Raw genomic sequence first — 12,267 nt, forward strand, 5'->3', positions numbered from 1 at the left:
CATGGACACGGATCCATACTGCACGCATCTGAAGGACACGTGTACATTTATTGCACGTCTGCATTTCAGGGGTAAACGCTTTAGAGCTCTGTGGAGCCAGGGGTCATATTTTACCTCGAGGAAGTGCTTCCTCCGCCCGCACCTGGATCACAACGGGAAGCCATTTATGCGGAAAAACCGCGGTGTGGACCCCGCTCGCACTCCAGTGCTGAGCCCACCCCCTCCATCCCGTCCATTATTTAATTCACTGGGCATGAAAGTCACTGTGAGGCTGCAGATCCAGGAAGGTGATCTGGGGGATTATTCCCAAGGAATCCAGCGGGAATGAGGGGGTGACTTCGATTGAAACACGCCCAGGTTCCTGACTCCTATAAGGGGAATAGGCAGTCCTCTATCTATCTATCTATCTATCTATCTATCCATCCATCCATCCATCCATCCCAGTATGAATGGTATTTTTGATACCCGCGATTTCTTGCCCATTGTAGGTGGACTCCTACCACAGAACTTAAATGGAAGTTTCGAAAACGCCTTCTATAAATTTAACTTGGCGTGCTCAGAATTGTATCTAAAATATCCCTCTCTCTGTATGAGAGAGAAATTGTTCAGATAGAATCCCCCCCCCCCCCCTCTCGGCCGCTGCGCCTTCAATTTGGCAAGCGCGGCGATTTCAGAGAGTTTTGTTCCCACTGCGGGAGCGTAACTTGCGCGCTCTTTTGCCGAAAGTTTAGGTTTGTTTTGTTTGTTTTTTTAAAAAGGAGGCCGGAGGGGGAGAATCGACGGAGGGAGAGCAGAACAATTTTCGTGTCGAGAGCAGGAAATGGAGTGGAAGAAAGAGAGAGGCGGAAAGTATCAGGGTCCGAGCCCCTCGCTGCGCTCTTTTCCCGATTGCGCTTCTGCGCCGTGCGCATTTAAGGCGCAATAAAGCTAGCAGACTTATTTCCAAGAAGCCGCACGTAGGATCGGTGGGGGGCAATCTCTCCCTCCCTCCCTCCCTGCTGTCCCTGCGCTATAAGAGAAGGAGACGTCTGTCTGAGGCAGACCTCACCTCTTGGACAGCCCCCTCCCTTTGCGACTGGGCTAGCTCTATTGATCCAGAGGAGACGCTAGAGGTATCACCAGGCTAAATATTTACCGATCACACACAAACAGTCAGGTTACCCGAACGATTTTTCCCTCCCTCCCCTCCCTCTCTTTCTCCCCCCCCCTTTTTTTTTTACTGCGCGGAGAGCGGAGTGGAAAGGGAGAGAGGGGGGCAAATCATTTTATTAGTGTGTATAAAGCAAAGAACACATTCTAAGCAGGAGTGTTTTAAGATGTGTCTTCAGCGGGATGAAAAGAGTTAGCGAAATCGATACGGAGTGATTAGGAGCTCCCGGAGTGTCGCGGGTGTGGGGGGAGCGAGAGAGCGCAAGCGAGCTGTGAATTTCTTATATTTGCTAATCCCAGGTTAAGGGGAAAGAAGGAGAGCGCAACTCAAAGAAAGACGAGTCTGGACGCGACGGCCGGAGATTTTCAGGCACGGTGGGGCGGGGTGGGATGGATAGAAGAATCAAATCGAACCAGGACTGTAAAATGCTGGCACACATTTCCTTACCCGGATTCCCCCAACGCCTCCCCCATCTCCACCCGCGAAAGAGTCCCTCTTAGCTCGAGGAAGGCGAAAGAAAACCTGAAGGATTTCTCAATTAACCCTCTACGAAGCAAGCAATTGCATGTGTTTAATTCCCCCCTCTCCCCAGTTATTAACCGTGTTTATGGCACGTTACGATGGTACTTGGAGGGTATCTACGTGTGGATAAAATATAAGGGGTTTGCGGTTGTGAGAGAGACCGTCACCGAAACATGTTAGAGAAGCCCAGGGGCTGGGATTGTCAACTCCTAGGGGTCCATTTGATGTCCGACTGTTCCGCTGGTGAGGGTGGGGAGGCGGGCGCAGTAAATGGAGCGATTCAGATCGATTTGGAGAAGAGGGGCGTTTAAAGCTTGCTCCTTGGTTGAACTTTTCTCATTTTGCCCCAGCACATTTGCACTCCCCCTTCCACGAGAAGGGCTGTGTCCGGGAGACTCTTGTCTTCAGACAGAAGGTTGTGGAACTGATAAGATGGCTGGGCTGTGGGATGGGAGTTGGTGCGTTTGTGCTCCTTTCAAAAGAAGGATCTTAATAAACGCACACCTCGACAACTTGAAGAGAGAGATGTTTGCTTCTCTTTCCTCTCCTGGGGTGTCTTCATTTCAGATCACGGAAAGGTAGCAGGAGCTGAAACGTACAGTGGGAGAACAGGCGGAGATCTTGTAAAAACAACAACAAACAAACCTCAACCCCCAAGCACAAACACACGTTTTCCGAAGGGATAGAAATGTTGAACCGAGTCTTCACACGGCAGTTCTTCCAGAAAGTCAACTTATTTCCAAGGAAAGTTCTCTCAAAGTGGGGCAGTTTGGCTGAGGAGGCGTTTGTAAGAGAGAGACCCCCCCGCCTCACTTCCCTTCGGGTAGACATTAGAATTAAGAAGCTGGAGGGGGGCGGGTCAACTAACTGGCTACATAAATCGAAGGGGGGGGGGAGAAGCCTTTCCGTAGAACTGCACGACCTTGAGCTAAACTCGCCCCCCCCCATACAAATGATCTCCATCACCACGTCAGGGGGTGGGGTGGGGAGTCAAATTTACCTCGATATTTTTTAATGGCTACTTTTTCAGAGTCTACAATGCTGGTTGGTTTAAATTCTACCAAACCCCGGGGTAACCCCAGATTAAAGTTACAGTTCTTAACAGTCGAACATTAAATTTTTGTGTGTGTTAAAAAACCCACAAGAAAAAAAAGAAAAAAGGGGGTGCGCACCGTCCATTCCCCTCTTTGACTAATTAGTTAGATTAGAGATAGGAAAAGTTTGACCTCAAAGGTCGGGTGCAGCTGGGTATCATTAACTCTTGCGGCCCCAGCACAGAACCTAGGTTGAAGACCCAAATTTAAAGCGGGGTGGAGGACGGAGGTGTGACTACGAGGTAGGCGTAATGTTTGAAATAAAATATTAAAAGGGGGAAAGCTATGGCAGGTGGTGGGTCTAATATCTGCAGGGTTTTATTTGGGGTGTGTGTGTGTGTTCACCACCTGATTCTTGGAGTCTAGTTTAAATGTCTGGAAAGAGAAAACAAGCACCTTTATTATTAAGTTAAAGCAGAATTTAAAACAAACCAACAGGGCAGCTGAATCCTATGGACGTTTCCTGGAAAGAAAGTCCCACTAGGCTCCAAAGGACTCCCCTCACCCCCAGAATGTGCACAGGGTCGTAGCTTCCCCATCAATTAACTGCTGCCAGTTATAGATGCATTCCCTAATCACAAATTTCAAAATGTGGATTTTAATTGGAGCTGTAAAAAGAAGAGAGAGAGAGATGTTCTGTGAAGCGATCTAAGCACATCTCTTGTTTCCTGAAATTCCTTCTAAGAGGTTAGGGGTGGTGATGGTGGAATTGGGCCCCACAATATGAACTCTCTGCATCCTATAGCTGAGAAAGAAAGGACAAAATACATCTTAATTCACAGGCCAGCTTCATGTTACCCCTCTGGAGTGATTCACATTTATTGCAGCACATTGGTATGTATTGCAATCAGTTAATTTGTTGACGAATCATGTAAAATCAGAAGCAACTCTTTAATGAGTTGGTAGCCAAAGATGGCAAGTGCTTTTACAAGAGGACAGTCACAAGCGGCCTTTCACACACAGGAAGTCTGCACGGATATAACTAGCATGCAGTAGAAATGTATGTGTGCATGCATGCATGGTAAACATGCATATGTATGAAATATGTATAAATATACATGTATGTGTTTGCAGGTACACTGTGCACTCATATAATATCTAAATGTGCAGATAGACACTTCCACTACAAGATGTTCATAAGAACACACTACAAAATACACATCTCACAATCCTGTTTGTAAAATTGCTTATTTTGCACGCTGAGCCTCTTTATCAGGCAAAAATGTGAATTTTAAAGGAAGCAGGAAAGTTGACCTCTACAGTTAACATAGCTGCAGCAATGGATGCACCCCCCCCCAGGAAGCCCTGGTTCAAAAAATGATTTAGCCTTAGGAGGAAGGGAAAATGTATCTTTATGTAACTGCTGGAATATTTTTTTGGTTTGAACCTTTTAAGCATCACTGCCTCCTCTACATTGAAGGTGTGTGTGTGTGTGTGTGTGTGTGTGTGAGAGAGAGAGAGAGAGAGAGAGAGAGAGAGAGAGAGAGAGAGAAAGAAACTGTAAACATCTATCTGTTCTGAGCCATAATTTTAGAATATTTTAACTGTTCTTATATTCTGAATTGATTCCTTGATTGCCATTTCATTAAAAAAACAAGTTGCATGTTTCAAGCCAGCAGGTTCTATAATGCACACACACAAAAATCATTGTACAGGAGCCATCATATTCCTATTTTAATGGTTTTCTCTCCCATCTGAAAAAGAGACCAACTATAAAGAAATGAATGCATGTTCAAATAAATAAATATGTTGAAAAGTGAGATCCATATATACTAAAGGCATAGTCAAATTATTTTGATAGCTTCCTGTTATTTTTGAAACAGGCATTCCAAAGACTGGTAACAATGAAACAGTTTCCAAGTGTTTTTATTCAGCTGAAAATGCCAGTTTGAGGAGAAAAATTAAAATAACCCAGATTACAGAAACCTCTCCTCTCCTTTCCTTTCCTTTCCTTTTCCATAACAAATATTTTCAATAACCTGACAACAAGGAAATCTTGTGGAGTCATTTCTGGTGGGGTTTTTTTTTAAAGCATATTCCTAAACTAAGGAACAAAATTGCCCCTAAACATGGAAAACAAGGGCTTTAAAAAAATCACATCCCTTAAAAAACAACAAAACAGAATCACTTTAGACTTCTCTGCATGTATCTATATTGCAAGCCAATGTTAAACAAATGGGAGCTCAAATTAATTCAATGTGACATTTTATTAGTTTCCAGGCCCTATGTTAAGGTTTATCTAAACAAAGAACTGGCATTTGGATCACACTATAAACCTGAACTGATCTATGGGCTGAAGCATAAAGGAGAAGCTCTCAGTCGAGAACCCATATGACTTTAGCAGATAGAAAAAACAGCAACCCACAAAACCCACCACATATTAACGAGCCTTGTAATTATTAGCGCACCCTTGATCCTCTTGCCTGCAAGAGCCTAGGATTTCCTTGCAAAGATTTTAAGTGCCTCTTTAAGATGGTGTCTCCTAAAATGAGTTAAGACAAACTGCTCTCAAACAACAGTTGAATACTTGTCTAAATGGGGATGTTTAAACTCTACTTGTTTGCCCAGCTGCCCCCCGCCCTCAAATTGACTTTTCCTTGTCTCATTCCTCTTCCCAATGATGACACTAAGTTTGGTATCAAATTTTATTTTCTGTGTTGCTGTTCTAAAAATAAAATAAGCAAACATTTATTTTCATAATCTTGCCTGTTTAAGTGGGGTAAATGGAATGAAGATCACATCACATTGAAGAGTTAAATCACAACTGGAAAAAGCAGTTGTGAAGTACCAGAAACCATTAAAATGGTATCTGTGGTTGTTGGATAAGCTTGTTGTGAAAGTTGCAAAATACATTTTTGTGAAAAATGAAGTTTTAAACACCTCTCATAGGCATCTTTCCTTATGATCACCCCCCCATCTAATAATACTACCACAATCAACTTCCTCTATGCCATAGGATCAATGTAGCTGTATGCATGTACTGTGTTATATACAGGCTGTCAATCAATTAAAAAATCGAGTCAATTAATAAGTTGCCTTTTCACCAGTTAATTGATTGATCAATGAAGTACATTGGCGTGTTACCAAAAAAAGTCAAGGGGTCCCATTTTGACTTACTGAAAGAAGTGTGTGGAAATTTTCAGTGTTATAATCATTTCCTTCCACCACCACCCTTCCCTGTTATGGAGACAGAATAGAATCAAAATAGGCTAAAATAAATACTTAACTTTAACCTGTGTCCTTAATGATCAAAACTGGCCTCTACTTTAGTTAATTAATCTACCAATTAAACCAATATTCCAGTTAAAGCACATACACACTTGGTTAAAATAATTCTCATCGATAACACCTCTCTATCCCACTCTTTCACTCATTGCTTTAGATTCTGTATTCTAAGGTGTATTTCCAGAGATCTATTTCTTCAGCAGAACACAACATTCTTTTGAGCCTCTACTGCACTTGTGCGGGTGCAGGATGCCCAGCACTGAGTCTCCCAGCACTGAGACTTAAGAAGGAGAACTCACAATAACATTTGTACGTTTGGTAATTAAACACCTGCATCTTACATTCTGAAAGTTGATCTTGCAAAGTTTGCCATTTTTCATTCACTGTAACTATTTTTGTTTAAAGGTTACATTTAAATATATCCACCTTGTTCTGGCAACCACATTTCAAGCTATTTTACAACCATGTTTGTGTTTGGTACAGTTCTATGATTTTAAAGTCTCAGTCTCTCTCTCTCTCTCTCTCTCTCTCTCTCTCTCTCTCTCTCTCTCTCTCTCTCTCTTATGAAGCTTGTCCAATTTTAAAGGACATCATAATTTTTTGGGCAGGGGGAGGGATTTTTTTTACACTACTTGAAAGCCACATGCTTCTGTCATGGTGTACATTGTAGATGATCAGGGTATGGTTTTGCCATAATGTAGTGTTTACACCCCCCCCCCAAGCTCCTGTAATTTATCACTTTTTAAAAATCATTCTAATTTTGGCCCACTTCAAGCATCTGTATTTTCATCTTTTTGGGTTTTCATATAGGAGAGGAAATTGACAAGCTCACAGCCACAGAATCATAGAGCACGTCTGTTTTTGAAATAGAGGCTAGGGGTCAAAGGGCAGGGAGTTTTACTTTTATTATTATAATACTTTTAATAGTTTTAAGTTTCAGGGCAACAATGCAGTCATTTTGATAAGGGAGCTCATGTGTTTCTGTGACACATAAACCCCCCCTCTAAATAACAAAAAGAAGAAACTATACCCCTGCTAAATTAAAAAACAGGGCATATGTTAAGTATGGTTCATATTATGGACTTCAAAATTCTTCAGCATTGCAGAGAAAGTCTCAAACATTTCCTGAACTCTGTATACAGCCTCAAAATAGAGGGTTTTGTTTTCAAAGTTGTTGACAAGCACCCTTTGCAATACTTAAAATGGAGACCATTTAAGTTCTAATCAGAGTAGACCCATTGAAGTTAATGAACCTAAGTTAGATTTGTCCATCAATTTCAGTGGTCTACTCCAAGCAGAACATGTATTGGCTATCACCTGATGTATTCAGCAACATACGGTACATTTTACTGACTGGTTAACTGAGGTTTCCTAAGCCATATGGGAGAGAACTTTTCCCTCATAAGCTGAAACACTACTTCATGTCTATGGCATTTCATGTCTACCTGGTCTAGTAAGTCTTCATCCATTCTCTGATGGGTCTACCAAATCTGAATCAGCAAAATTTGTCTTCTTATAATTTCATTCATAAGGAAAATTCTATGATGCCAACAACGATGGTTTGTAAGTTGCAAGAAAGGAGAGATCTTTCAATTTTAATGCTATGGTCCTTGCGTCGTGTTTTCAGATCCTATTAATTTATTTTAAACCGGTATCATCCCATTGGTAAACCACAGGGCTTCATGAGCCAGCAAACAAGCATATATATCTCAACGGAACCTAAACACACCCAAAACTAAAAGAAGCATCAAAGCATGCTAAAAGCAGCAGAGAAGAAGGAGCGCTGTTTTCAGATTCTTTGTAAAAGTGATGGTGCCATAGGGAACTGCTTTATTCGGAGTCATCCTATTGGTCCATCTAGCTTAGTAGTGTCAACACTGACTGGCAGTGGTTCTCCACGGTTTCAAACAGAGAGTATTCACAGCCCTACCTGACAATGCTGGGCTTGGAAATTGGGACATTCTGGGGGCAAGGACAATGCTTTATCACTGAACTATGGCTCTTACCCTGATGGCAAGTCAAGGGAAGGGTGTTCCAGAGCTTAGGCACCACAACCAAAAACTCCATTCTCTTCACTGATGTCCATCTCACTCCATTCTTTCTGAATAACCTCTTAATCTGGAAAACTCACATGTGTACACGACTCTCTGGGTACCTTCATTCTAAGCCTATTAGGACTTGTGCATATGCGGGTGATGTGTTAGTAAGTGTTTGTAGTGTTTTTTCAGAGGGTTGTACTAGCTAGATGAACCTTGGGATATCTTACAACTCTGCAAGCCTATGATTCTATGTACCTGATATTTCACCCAAGTTCATGGACTTCTTAACTGGAAGAGTCCCTCAAATGGAAGAAGATGCCTTCACCCTGGTATGCCCCCCCCCCCTTATCACATACACAGCCCAACAAGACAACGACAAGAATCCACCAACAGCATACAGATCAATATGGCTAACCTGATTCAAAAACACCCACCCCACTCACACATGAAAACAAAGTTCACCACAGCCAATCACAAACAAACAACCACACCCTAGGCCAACCCCAACATCTCTCACTATCAAAGGAACACAAGCGAATAGTAAAGAGAACCCGCACAAGCGACACTGACACAAAACCTCACACATTAAGTAAAATAGAAACATCGCCCCCTCCACCTCTTTCCCCCTTTTCTTCCTAATGTAACACTAATGTCTCAACAAATGAAACTGATCTGTAGAAAATGTAACTTGCAAAAAGAGACATTGCACATACTTTTGTGAACCAAGAAATCTTTAATAAAAATACATTTTTAAAAACACATTGGGAAGTCCCTTGCTACCAGAGTCTGTGGGGGGTCCATGCATATAGAAAATAACCTATAGACTAGAACGGAGTGTCTCCAGAGAATATAGGAGGCCCTTCCTGTTCTAGGGTGCAGCCCAGGAGTTTGGGACCTCCTTATCAACCCAAGTGACCAGAGTGGTGATGCAAACAGAACGGTCTCCTCCTGCATCTTTAGTAGGAGCAAATAAGCTTTGTCTTTGTTAATCTTTGCTCCCTGAGCTGCTTACTGTAGGGTCCCTTAATAAGATTCAGAGCAACCTCTGGATTACCCAAATGGCTGTCTGAAAACTTCTGGCTAAGCCAGGTGACCACTTTGAGAACATCTAGGTCTCTCCCAGCCATTTTCAGAAAGAGGATCACATTCCCTCCCCCTACTCATATTTTGTTGAAGATGTAGTGTTTGTTTGTTATGCCCCTACACATCAAATTAGAAAAAGCACACAGATTTCTGTGATCTGCAATTGAAGGCAACACAAGAGAGAAAAATAAAAATTTCAGAAGCAGGGATGGGCGATTATAGAGAATTTATTGAGTGGCGTATTATTGTGGGATTAATTTTTTGGGGTGGGAGGGAGGCAAAGCTGTGACTGGAGGGCAGGAGAAACACCGGCTGTCCCCCCCCCCCTCTCAAGGCTTTGCTAACTTTTATGATATTTCTCCCTGCGCTCTCTCTCTCTCTCTCTCTCTCTCTCTCTCTCTCTCTCTCTCCTTTCTACTATCTGCCTTTGTGCCTTCAGGGGCAGTGAAAGAAGACTGCCGATTCTAGATTGCTTTCAGAGTTTGCTTTGCTGATGATGGATTACCATGTCAATTTAAACAGCATAGGATTAATTTGTTTCAATGATTTCTCTTTAGGCTGAATGCCAGCCTTGTTTCCCTTCTTGTTGTTGCTTTCTATCTCTCCCTTTGCTCTTCAGAATAAGAATAAGAAAAAAAAAATGCTGTCCACCACCAAATCCCTTTCAATGCCCCCCCTTCTAAAAAAAGGACAATAATAGAAATGGACAAGTTAGGTGTAAAGTTGCAATACAGTCGCAGGTTTGAGTGTGTGTTTTTATCTCATTTGCAAAGGCTGAAGCCTCCTGTCAGTCACATTAAAATGAAATTGGATCTAACATTTATTCAATAAATACTTCTCTTGTAGGTAATCCAGAGCAGAGTGCTTTTGACACACAAGGACTTAATTTATCTCAGATAAGAAGTTATTAATATGGTACATTTAAACTTGCCACCTACAGTAAGGTCATTCAGATCTTTAATGTGATTCAGAAAAACGGGTTTGAGGGGAAGAAGGGGACCAAGTTTGAGATGGCATTCTGTGTGTCAGCAGTGGGAGGGAAACGCAATAGTTAGTGCCAGGGAAATAAGGTCCTATAGTGGGAAACACTGACCATCATTTCTGCTCAGCCTGAGTTCGTTGGAGAGTTCATTGCTTTTGAACCTGACTTTTCCATCTGCAAAGCAGGAATGATAGGAACATAAGGAGGCTGCCTTACACCCAGTCAGATCATTGGCCCACCTAGTTCAGTTCTGTCCACACTGACTGCCAGCATCTCTCCAGGGTTTCAGGCAGGGAACATTGCCTGGTCTTCCTGGAGATCCTTGGGGTTCTATCTGGGGCCTTATGCAAGTAAAGCACATGCTCTACCACTGAGCTATAGCCCTTCCTCAGGAAGTGAGGAGGCTGTATTATTTGCTGGTCAAACAGTTTGTCCAACTAGCTTGGTATTGTATGCTCCAGGTGTGAGGAACCTCTGATCCTCCAGATGTTTCTGAACTACAATTCCCATCAACATGGGCAACGGCCAGGGTTGATGGGAGTTGTAGTTCAGCTACATCTTGGCAGGCTAATCTTCCCACACACCAGAACCAGCTCTCCTTGAATCTCAAAATGAATCTTTTCCAGTCCTACCTGGAGATTTTAGACATCAGACCTGGGACCTTTTGGATGCAAAGCTCCTGTTCTGTCACTGAGCCACAGGCCTTTGCTGAATGTTGTTTCCACCCTACTCTGTATAAATGCCTGATCTGTATAAAATGTAGTGGGCGAATCTTCCAGCCTGCCAAGACATATATTGTATGTACCAGAAGGTTCTTATGGCAACCAGACAAGCTGCTTCAAAATCAACTCAATAGGTGCAACGTGGGCTTTTACACTTTTGTGTAACAATGCATTTATGTATAAAAATTTTCAGGCACCTCCATAGGCGTGATGAGGTGGTTAAAAGATCAGAAGCAGGAAAGCTAGCTTAAGTGATCTTAGACACGCATTGGAGGAGAGAAGCATATCATTTGGAAGGGTGACAGTCAACTTCCCCCAACCCGGTGGCCCTCAGATGTTTGGACTACAACTCCGACCAGCCCCAGAGCTGTGTTTGTTGGGGCAGAGGAAAGCGGTATTCTAAAACATCTGGAAGGCACCAGGTTGGGGAAGAGTGGCTGAACTAAAGCCCATTCTTCTTATTTATTTGATCAATTAACAACGTCTCACATCGTATGATGTAGCCACCTTTATTAATTATTTAATTAAGTGTATTTATATCCCCCTTTCTCCCAAGTTGGTCTTTAAGGCAGCTTACAATTTTTTTAAAAAAGAACCCATTATAAAATACAAAGTTAGAAAAACAAACTAGTTAAAAGCAATAGTTAAAATACAGTACACTAAAACGCATTTAAAACAAGCATCAAAGTACAGTTTGCCCTTACAGAAGGCAAATGGTCAGCTTTGTATTATGATCATTCTACCTTGCTGAAGCTAAGGTTTGCCTGGGTCATATCAGTACTTAGATAAGCGATTACCTAGGGACTCTCTTGTGTGGCACCTTGGGTTCTGTTGAAGAAAGGTGGGATAGGAACACAGGATCACGGGAAACGGCTTTATGCCAAATCAGACAATAGGTTAAACTAGCTCAGTGTTGTCAACATTGACTGGTAAAGGGTCTTCAGGGTTTCAGGCAAGGTTCTCTCCCAGACCTATCTGGAGATGCAGGGAATTCAACCTGCGACCTTCTGCCTGCAAAGCAGATGCTCTACCACTGAGCCATCTACTATCTTCTCTGTAGATTGAGAAGATGACTGGAGGGCAGGCTGGTTTCATGCAAGAAGTCATGGTCCCAAGTTGCTGAGGCCATTGTATGCTAACAAAAAAACATATGAAGCAATATACCATATTGGATCATTGGTCCATCTAGCTTGGTATTGCCCACACTGGGTTGCAGCAGCTCTCCAGGGTTCCAGACAGGAATATTTCCAAGCCCTTTCTGGAGATGCTGGGGACTGAACATGACCTTCTACACAGTGTACATCTAGTTCCCAGAAGGTCACCCATCCAGGTTCTGACCAGATCCAGGCCTCCAGTAAGGTGACAACCTCCTGTGCCTCCAGACCATACTCTGGGACGTACCATTATTTCTGGGATTTATCATAAAATCTGCTTGTGATATCCTAGTAAG

At 42.6% G+C, this 12,267-nt stretch overlaps 1 long non-coding RNA gene across 13 annotated transcripts in view; it reads left to right on the forward strand.

Annotated features, from left to right (window-relative positions):
* LOC114584893 (uncharacterized) overlaps positions 1-12,267 on the forward strand; it is a 63,202-nt gene that overhangs the window by 5,903 nt on the left and 45,032 nt on the right. The window lies entirely within an intron of this gene.

Source organism: Podarcis muralis, chromosome 14, assembly GCF_964188315.1.
Source record: "Podarcis muralis chromosome 14, rPodMur119.hap1.1, whole genome shotgun sequence".
NCBI classification, from domain to species: domain Eukaryota; kingdom Metazoa; phylum Chordata; class Lepidosauria; order Squamata; family Lacertidae; genus Podarcis; species Podarcis muralis.